This window comes from Pyrus communis, chromosome 10, assembly GCF_041283825.1.
Source record: "Pyrus communis isolate YQ-2024b chromosome 10, ASM4128382v1, whole genome shotgun sequence".
NCBI classification, from domain to species: domain Eukaryota; kingdom Viridiplantae; phylum Streptophyta; class Magnoliopsida; order Rosales; family Rosaceae; genus Pyrus; species Pyrus communis.
In genome coordinates, this window is record NC_142574.1 from 29,513,252 (window position 1) to 29,524,689 (window position 11,438).

General features: G+C 34.6%; 1 pseudogene; it reads left to right on the top strand.

Moving 5' to 3' along the window:
• Nucleotides 1-5,944: 5,944 nt before the first annotated feature.
• On the top strand, nt 5,945-6,615 carry LOC148693855 (uncharacterized; annotated as a pseudogene).
• Nucleotides 6,616-11,438: the final 4,823 nt, after the last annotated feature.

The following is an 11,438-nucleotide window of genomic DNA, read 5'->3' on the forward strand; positions in this document are numbered from 1 at the left end:
TTAAAATTTCATCATATCAGCTACCCAGGGCACTTTTTGGTCTTCACATTCTGATGGAGGTTTCAAATTATGGCTCATTTGGGATTTAAATTTAGAGAGTTTTAACGAAAAACTCTCGGTACTGTTCACTTTAACGAAAAATTATATTTTTACATTAAAAAATTAATCATAATACTATTTACTTTATCATTTATTTTATTGTTATCGTTAAGATTTAAAGTTTACAGGTCATTTTCATAAATTTTGTTTAAAAAATTAATGAACTTTTCTTTTTGGCTCTGACATATTAATCAAAACCTTTATGCTGCTTTCAGCTTTTTTTGGCCAAAGATGGTGGTTACTAAAGGCAAACAAAACTTTCTCAGCAACCAAAATTTTACATGGACATGCAAATACTGTTTACCCTTTGGATTATATCTTTAGGGATTTTGGTGTGCCCTTTGCAGGTCCCTTTGACAATTGACAGCTTACATACTCTACCTATATTTTTCAAACAAAAATGTCCTGTGACTACTTCACCAGTGCGCTTTACAGAGATCCACTGAGACCATCATTCTACATACTGTCAAATAAAAGACTGATATATATATATATATATATATATATATATATATATATAAGTTTTTCATTTTTCAAAAAAAATCAGAATATCTTCTTGATCATTAGGTTTGGTTTTAATGAAATTATATTGTTAAGATTCTGTGATCTGTGATTTAATCTCAACCATAGAATTTTCTTAAAGCCAAATCTAATGGTCAAAAGTGTGTTCCTATTTTTTTTTTGAAAAATGAGGATCCCTTCCCTTAAAGGGCATATATATAAATCCTTTAACAAGAGGGATCCTCATTTTTCAAAAAAAATAAAGACACCCCATTGACCGTTAGATTTGACTCTAATGAAATTAAGTGACCTGTGATTTAATATATATATATATATATATATAGAAGTCGCTGGTTGGTGCAGTTGGTAAAGTTTTTCTCTTAATCTGAGGAAGAAACTGGACGATCTACCATGTTCTTTGAGTGTCCAAAAGAACTTGATTTTAGATTATTTGCTGTAAAAACATAAAATTTTATTCTTTCATGCAAATAGATCTTCAGTCTCTTTCAACCTTCCTTTTTGTAATGAATAATTGGTTCACACTGTTGTCTTGTCTGGTCAAAGTAATAAGTTTTCTGAAGATGAAGATATTATTGCATCTCTCTTGAGATTGTACCAAACGTAACAGCTTTTGTCATATATATCCTCACCAAATGACCAAACAGAATCACATGTACTCAAGGGCGGAGTTAGGAAAGTTTATAGGGGTGGATTAATTTTCTTTTTCGGTTCGACGTAGGCTAATTTTATCAAAAAAGGTTGTGCTAATTTCAAATTAGACAACTTTAGCTTATGAATTGACATGTTTTTTTGTACTTCCAAAATTTACCCTAGGCTATAGCCCACCCTCATCATACTCGGCATCTGCCCTTGCATGCATTTTCATCGGTAATACAAATAATAGACATTTAGATAACATATATTAAGTAACGTGAAACACGTGTAATAGTTGGACTTCACACATGTAAGTGAAGTTACTCTACTACTATAAGTTCCGCTGTTATCTAAAGTTTTAATTTGTAAAAACCAATTAACATTTAATGTAGTGAGTAATCCAACTTCTTGTAAAATTAATTATTGAATTTTTTTTTTAATTGGGACGATTCACATCCTCACTTGAACTATCATTTCAAAAGTAGCACATGAAAAATAAAAATACTTGATTAATATTAGTTGATTAGTGTATATGTGAGCACACACTATATATATTGGAAATTTTAATATTTAATATTTATATTTCCGAATTGATGGAAATAAAAAGTTGTAACCCTGATTAATAAAGCAATTAGATTCTATTTTCCAACAATATATTCCAAACATGTTATAATGATATTTTAAATTTGGGATGGATGTTCATGAAGAGTTATTAATTGATTTTTTGCTCCTTCGAAATAATTGAAGGGTTATTATCTAAAATAGTTCCTGAGATTTGCATGATCAATAGAAATAGTTCCTGAGATTGAAAATCAATAGAAATGGTCACTGAGATTGTTCACCATCCATGATTTTGGTTCTTCCGTTAAAAACTCTTTGGGCAATTTTTAAAGTTTCGTAACTCAATCGATTCTTAACCAAATTCGACCCATAATATATCAAAATGAAGATAAGAAAGTGTAGAATAAGATTATACATATTTGGAAGCACAATGATTGCCGGAGACGGCTGAAAAATAGCCTGAAAGGTGACTGGTCCGCATGAAAACTGGAAAACTCGCCGGAAACTGGGTAAACTTTAAACGTTCATAACTTCTTCAATACTCAACAAAATGGAGTGATTCAAAAACAAAAATCATACTTCTCGATGAGACAAAGAGAATGGTATCTTTTTGTACTGCTAACTCACCGTGGTTTGGCCGGAAAACTGCTCGAAAGTGGCTAACTCGAAAATAGTTAGCCATTTTCGAGCCGTTGTCCGACCAAACCACGAACAAGTTAGCCTTTGAAAAATGTACCATTCTCTTTGTCTCGTCAAGAAGTATTATGTTCGTTTTTGAATCACTCAATTTGGTTGAGTATTGAAGAAGTTATGAACGTTTAAAGTTTACCCAATTTCCGGTGAGTTTTCTAGTTTTCCCCCGAACCAGACACCTTTCAGGCTATTTTCTGGCCATCTCCGGCAACCATTGGGCTTCCAAATAGGTATAATCTTATTCTACACTTTTCTATCTTCATTTTCATATATTATGGGTCGAATTTGGTTAAGAAACGATTGAGTTACAAAGCTTTGTAAATTGCCCAAAATCGTTTTTAACGGAATGACCAAAATCATGGATGGTGGACAATCTCAGGGACCATTTCTATTGATTTTCAATCTCAGTGACCATTTCTATTGATCATGCAAATCTCAAGGATCATTTTGGATAATAACCCATAATTGAATGAAAAACATTACACAAACTATCTAGTCATGATTGGAAAAAAAAAAATGATATCTCAGATAATGAGACGATCTTGTGTGGGACAACTTAGTATATAACTTTGTGGTATATTATTCTGTCAACCAACGTGGACAATGGGGCCAAGTGTTTGCTTATGAATCAAGTAAATCACCACCACTGTAAATTTCAATAGTCACCACAAAAGAATTAATCTTCGGTAACTGTTTTGTTTTTAGTATTCAGTCTTTCAGCTAAGAATAGGAGAAAACTATACAGAGAAAAGAATAAAAGAGGAAAGGTAATGAAGTAAAAAGAAATTGTAATGAAATGTTATATAAAATGAAAACTAAAAACTAAAAGCAATTGAAATGATTTTGCTTTGAGTTTTTGTTTCATGCATTCTCCTTCATTTGTTTATCCTCCATTCTCTCTTCCTTAGTTGATTACAAAATTAACCCTAAGTTAACTTATGTTTGGTACAATACTTCTCCCTCTAATATGAAGGATTGGTTACAATAATTAAGGCCATGCTTCTGACCATTACAGTAAGTCTCTATCAGTTGAGAGTGAATCTTATGTCGAATAACTAAAGCCTTGCCTAATAGTTTAAATGAATTTGGACCTCTTCATCCACTGTCAATTAATTTTGAGTTGAATGCTCGTATTTAAACACACAGTTGAATCTCGATTTACCTCATACAAAGGAAAATTGACAAGTTTAATGAATAAGTTGAGGTTTCACCATAAAACCAAATGGCAATATGAGAGTAGCCCAATTATTTATAAGCACATGCAAGGCTCCTTTTTTCGATGTGGGGTTAATACTCTCAACACTTAATACTAAGTTTGGATAAAGAACTTCAAAGTACGAAGAAACTTTAAATTCAGTTGCTAAACATGCAGTACATGAACATTACCAATGATGTACTCTAGCATTACAAGGCTACTACAATTGGTAGAATCAAACCTTTGTATGCTTGTTCTTTCCTTCTTAAAAATTAGTGGTAGCTAGAATCAAACTTGTGTGATGCATAGTGAATTGTAGGGTCACTTTAAAGGGGAATTATGCAGTGTTTAGTCATTCAAAATGGAAAGGAAGGCAAGTGGGTTATGCTTATGCGGATTGCATTTGCACTGAATCTCAGTTGCTTTATGATATCAACTTAGAACTTGGGAGTAGAGTAGATGCTTGCAGCTTGATTATATTACTGCTCATCGACAGTGGTTTTTGGTTCCAACCAAACCAAACGAATTATTTCATTCTTTGCTTTTAATTTCCGTACAGCATGGACACGTGATTGGCCCCATTTTCTTGTCCAACTCCAATTCCTTGGTGATTGGAAAGATATTTCATCGTTTTAGAATATGGCTAAATACATGATGTATTGGACCGTGTTTTTAGTACCTGAAAAATTTCTCATAAGATTGCACCTCCTGGTCAAAACCCTAAAAATTGGAGTTTGACTTTAACCTGTCAATTTATTTGCCCCATTGCTTGCCACTCAACCCAAGAGACTTTGGGCCGACCCCAAGATCGAGTGCAGGCTCGGTATTAGAAGCCCGATAATAACCTTATTTTTTTAAGTAATACGTGCCATTGTTGGTCTCCCAAACCCAATGCATCATGAACCACAAACCTATGGTGGAACAAATGAGATGGCCTAGACAAGCAAAATTGGCAATTGGCAAAAAGAAGACTGATAATAGGTTTTGGGACCGAAAATATTATTGGGTAGGGCCGTCCGTGTCACGTTATCTATCTGCTTAAGGCACATACAAAGAGGCTTTCTGCATTAGAGCAACTCCACCGGGACTAATAGCCCGATGGATTGGCGATTTTTTTTACCCAATAGCCCCAGCTCCTTGCTCCAGCCCATGCGGGCGATTGGGCTGAGGGCGGCCCGAGTGAGAGGCCCGACTCGAATCGGTGGCTCAAGAGCCCGAGGCCAAATGATGCATGGTTGACGTCAACCACGTTATAAAAAAATTTGCATCAGGCGCATGTCGCAAACGTGCGTGTGGGGGCCTGTCACTAACAACTTTTCAATCGGTGGGGCCCGCGGTGCAGACAGCGGAAATGTTACTGTTGGTGGGCCATATGGCACGTTCTCATCCGTTGGATTTCAACAGTTACTTTTTTTGGACCATTGGATTTCCAACAGTCAAAAAAATTTCAAACGTTCTGCAATATCAGCCGTTGGATTTGAGATCAATGGTCCACGTTATTCACCTTTAAAAATTAAAAAAAAATTCACATTAAAAAATTCATATATGTTACGTTGTGCCATGTGGCACAATCTAGAGGGTTGGATTTTTTTTAATCCAATGGTAGAAAATAATTAAGTTAATAAAAAATGTTAAAACTTAATTAAAAAATCCGAATTTTCTTTTTAAAATTAAAAAAAAATAGTTGATTTTACTTTTCTATAAATACCTTCTCATTATCTTTTACCTTACACCACAATTTCATATTTTCTCAAATTCTTCAAGCACATTCCAATCTTTCTCTCAAAGTTTCAATCCAATTGGTTTCCAACAAAATAACTAATGATGCAGGTACGAATTGGACGTTTATCGAAGATGTTACGTTGTGTTCTTACTGGGTTGAAGTTACTCATGATTCGATTACGGGTAATGAGATGTAGTTGCAAGAAATGTGGAGTTTTATTCATACCCTTTTTCTTGAGAAAATTGGTGGAAAAAAAACGAAAGAATCGATGTTCAGTCGTTGGAGAATACTCAGCCAATCGTTTAGTCTTTGGAGAGATGCCTTGACACAAGCTAGTAGTAATCTTCGAAGTGGGGAAAATTTAGCGGATCAAGTAACAATATATTATTTATTTGTTTGTACTATACCCAAATTTAGATTAGCTACTTTGATTATAATTATTTCTTCTCTCGCATTGTGTGGACACTTCAAGCACAAGCTTGGTGTAATGCCAAAACCAAAAACAAAAACAATCATTCACCAGGTGGGAATGTTGGAATATTGTCAAAGATTTTCCTAAATTCAGAGTTGTGCCTGTCTTTCCAGAAGTTGTTATGAACAACACCCCTCTACACTTTACGCCCGATCATGCCTCGCATGTTCATGAAACCAACACAAAAGAAATGCTGGAAACGCCCCCTGAACAAGGGTTGAGGACGACCTGTTATCCAATTAGGCCTCAAGGTAAGAAGGCTTCAAAGAGAAAAGGGAGTGCTTCCAATAATGATTATGCAAAATATATGGAAGAACTTGCTTGTCAAGGTGAATTGGCTTTGGCGTGGGAAATGGCTAAATTTGAGGCTGATAATGCTAGAGATGAGGCAAAAGCTGCAGCTGTTGAGAGATTATTTCAAGCTAATGAGAGAGAAAGAAAGCTACTTAGGCAAGAAAGGGAAGAGTTTAAAGAAGAAAGAAGGGCTCACAAGATCGTGACATTATGAAGGAGCTTGTAGAGGCGATGTCTCCGAATTCTAAATATTTTTGGAATTTGGAGAAAGTGGACGTGGTGCGAATGAGGCGTGTAAGAGAAGCGAGAGTAAGAGAAGATGGTCTTAGCACCACAAGAGGAGATGGTCCTAGCACCACAAGAGGAGATGATCCTAGCACCACAAATTGGTTAGGTGATGATTTTCCATTCACGATGAACTAGGGAATTTGTTTTTAATCGGAGCCCATAATTTTCCAATCACTTTGGGTAGTAATTTCTTATTTATTGAATGAAGTACTTTATGTTGTTTCCAATTTATTGAATTTAGTACTTTATTTAAACTAAGAGTATATTTATTTAATTTGATAATTTATTTAAACTAAGAGAATCTTTATTCAAGGGACATAAACACACCAAATAAAATTACAAACACACTAAATAAAAAAAAAACTCAAAAAAACACACCAAATAAAATTAAATAAACACACCAAATAAAAAAAAAACACACTAAATGAACTTAAATTTCTTGAGCTTGTTTCAATTCTCACTGGTGCTCTATCAAGTCAATTTGTTGGGCATTGTGCATATATGGGTCTTGAAGTGAAGTATATCGTTGAATGAGCCTTTCATTGTAATGTCCATCCTTTTGGAATGGCTCATGTTGCACGGGTTCTTCGGTGGTGTTATGCGCACAATATATTTATGTTATGAAATTGTTCATCATGTCTGGCTCTCATCAACAACATCATAATCGTATTCATTTTCAACAATCAGGTTATGAAGAATGATGCACGTCATCATGATGGATCGAAGCGACTCTAAATCAAACATTCTGGCAGCACCCCTGACAATCACCCAAAGAGCTTGGAGGATACCAAAACAACGCTCCACATCATTCCTACACCCCTCTTAACAACTTGTAAAGTGTTTTTCCTTTGCACTTCGCGGACGTGGCACTGTTTTGACAAATGATGACCACCTTGGGTAAATATCGTCTGCTAGGTAGTATGGCCCATGGTACTTATGTTTGTTGACTCAGTATGTGACTCTTAGTGTTTTTCCTTGCAGGACATCGTTGAACACTGGGAATTGGGTAAAGACATTGAGGTCATTTTGAGCTTCTGGAACACCGAAAAAAGCATGACAAATCCATGTATCAAATGATGCCATTGCCTCCAAAATGATACTTTTTGCTCATTTTTTTATCTCTATAAGCTCATTGTCATGCATTTGGATAATTTTCCAGGTCTTGTGCATATAGTGGATGCTTCCAATCATCCTAGGAAAACTTCGCATCTTGCCCTTCTTCAGAAGCCTTTGCAAGTCCATCTCAGTAGGTCTTCGGAGACAGTCTGTGGTGTAGATAGATTCGACTGCCAAGCAAAACCTTTTCAGGGACTCAAGAATGGTTGATTTTCCCATCCTCACTATCTCATCCACTTGGTTTGCAGATACTCCATATGCAAACATCCGCAAGGCAGCAATAATTTTTTGCTCAGGAAGGAGACCCATAACACCAAAAGCATCATTCTTTTGCACAAAGTAAGAATCATGGTTGCAAACAGCAATCATGATTTTGTTGAACAAATGTCGTTCCATTCTAAAACGACGTCTAAAGTACGTATTAGGAAATGCACTATTATGAATAAAATAATCGTCCAAGAGATCCGTACCTCGTCGTTGCCTGCTTGTATCAATGTTTGTGGAATGGCTGGGCTTGGAGATTTGAGCCACATATTGGATGACTCGACGGGAATGTAAGACTCTTTGGCTTCTTGCTTCGTCATTTCTCCTTCCACGCTTCTCATCTTCTTCTTATTCCATCTCATTTTCACCCATCTGGAGATTGAACATTTCTTCCCATTGCTTAAACAATTCTTTCTCTTGCTCATCGATTTCCCACATCCTTGAAGAAGACATTGTAAGAAGGAAGCAGAAACTATGAATAATGATAGAGATTTTGATTTTGGTGTGTGATTTTTTAGGATGGATGGTGGGTTATAAGGAGGAAAAAGAAAAGATTAGGTTATAGATAATGCCACATGGCATGCCGTTGTTCGTTAAAAATCTGATCGAAATCTATTCTTAACGATTCTGAAAAGGTAATGACATGTGGCACGCCAGCATTGGTTAAAAATCTTATCGAAATCTATCACCAAAAATTGTCTTTTCGGATAATGACACGTGGCACAATAAGAATGATTAAAAATCTTATCCGAAATTACAAATAAAATTATTTTGTATTATTTCATAAAATAAAAAATACTAATATTTTAGTACATATTGCCATGACTATTCAGTTTAGGGGTGGAGATGCAAAAGGCAGTTACTGTTCATTAAAGGAAATTACTGTTCACTAGAGGGGATTGAATAGGAAGTTGCCCTAGGGGGCCTTTGTCACGTTGGAGTTGCTCAAAGGATCTCACACGAGCCCATTTTTGTGGACTTGAATTTAGGAGGTTTTCGTATGACTTATACTATGTTTGGATGATGAAAATAAACTTGAAATTTGGATAAAAGTTAGAATTTATAAATTGACATGCACCAATTCCCTTGTTTGGATTCATAAACATAGAAATTTAGAATTTCCGCGTGGAAAAAAAAAAAAAACCTGGAATTTGGGACCTTCAATTCCCAAGTTTAAATTCCATATAAATAGTCATTATTTCCCAATTTCTATGATTGAGAGTTTAAAAATAACAAATTCCGTATTCAATTTCATTGTTCTTTTAGATTAACCAAACAAGAAAATTCACAAATTCTAGAAAATAAAATCTCGTCGTTTCAATTTTCGTTATTTTAAAGTTCCTTAATAATGTTAAATTTCTTCATCCAAACATAATGTTATGTATATCTTGAGTAGATAGATAATGCGACACAGACTCGAATTTAATTATGTCGGTAATGATTTTGTCAAACCGGAAATTGGTTCTATTAAGACGGTTTCGTTTTGTTCTGTTTGAAAGACCAAGTCTTCTCAATGAAGGAGGAACTGTATCCCCAATAAATGCAGGGGAACCAAACTTCCCTAAATTGGTCATAGGACAAGGAAGGAGAGCATTTGCCGGCCCAATCCTGCCATGTTTAGCTAGCCAGCGTTGTGTACCCACATATATGTTCCAAAGTTATTTCTATTTGTATCCTATACATTTTTCATACCCAGAATGGTCCAAAAAATTATCAGTTAAATCTTGCATATAGAAATTTAGAGCTTGTTTGAATATACTTTTAAAATGACTGAAAGCGTTATTAGTGAAAATATTTTTAGAACCAATCATTAGTAAAGATGCAAGTAGATTCTGGAAAAACACTTAAACTACTTCCTGGAAGAAGCACATAACTGGTATTTCTTGCAGAAAACATTTTAAGCGATTTTGAAACCCAAAATATTTTCTCTAAAAGCGCTTTCAGCTATTTTAAAAGCACATCCAAACGAGCCATTAATATTCTTTGCAACGCTTCTTTTTTTAAACAAAATTTATTATTATTAAGGCGAGAGAGAAGAGTTCAAAACTATTACAATAATTTAGTGAATTGAGAGTTTTGAACTCGAAATGTATAAGTAAAAACCTAACGTCTTATCTACTAAAATATTAGAATACATGTATTTTTTTATAACGGTTAACTTGGTACGTAGCATTATAACCAAACTCAGTAAAAGTGAACAATTTGGGAACTTGAGTTTAGATGGAAAACCTTGTTCATTGGTGATCATGATTCATGCATGTGAGCATCTTCAGACTGGCAGTAAACGTGGACAGAGGAGGCCTAAAACCTTACTTGCAAATATTTAGCCCACCAACTCTGCAAATCTGCAGTAAAAACAATTGGAAGCTAATTAATGCATGCATCGATTCATGGTGTGTTGGCTAATTTTGAACCATGGACCATACTTCATATGGATCATCAAATGCAAAATTTAATCTCTCCTCGGGCATGCAGCAGAAGATGCAGAACTAGAGAATTAAATAGCGTCACCTCCTACTTGTAGTGCCATACTGTCATTCAATGACAAAAAATAGTCCACTTCTGTTTGCCATGGCATACCTAGAATCTTAAGTCGAGAGTTACAGTCATCGAAGATCAAACTTGAATTAGAAGTTAATCACAACCACGTACGTATTAACTGAATCAACCCTTTAATCATGCATTGTATTGCGGCATTCTTTTCTTCCTAATTAATAATTATATGCAAATATTTGCCTAAAGTATTACATTGTAGCTGCATGTTTTGGAATCAATGATATAAAGTATTACTCGGTCTGCCACGCTGCTCATACTATAAGCATTGCACTGCAACAGTGACCGTCGACCGATATTGATGGTGGAATATTTCGGGCGGTAGCGTGGAAGACCCGCCACGAAGCCGCTACTATCTTTGGTGGCGGTGTAGTAATACGTATTTATTCCACTTCAAATATAATACAAGACTCGTGATCTCATTTATATTTTAGGTATGACTTGCAATGTACTAGGACTCGGTCTCATAACTTCCATACTAAAATACTCTCAAAAGAGTAATGCTATTTATACCATATTAGGTGGCATCTGATATAGACAACCATATTATTTGAAAAATTTGCAAAAAACCAAGGAAATGAAGGAGAAAGACTTATCGTATATCACAATCATCATTTAATTAACTAGTTTTTCTTAATTACTAGTTTATTAAATAAGAAATTTTAACGAAAAGTCCGCGGTACTGTTCATTTTAACGAAAAACCATATTTTTACACTAAAAAGTCAAACCTAGTACTATTCACTTTACTCTTTGTTTTGTTCTTATCGTTAAAACTCAAAGTTTTCAAACCATTTTCATTAGTTTTCCTTATTAAATAATGAACTAAATTTAAAAATCTGATTAAATCAAATGATGTGGTTGTCCACATCAAATGCTACCTAAAATAGTATGAAAATATAATAAAAAAACATAGTATGAATAACATTACTCCTTTAAAAAAATGTAATATAAAATGGTTTTTGAATAATAAAATGTGCAGTTTGTTATATTTTTTGGGGGTTTGGAGTGGAACCTAACTAAGATT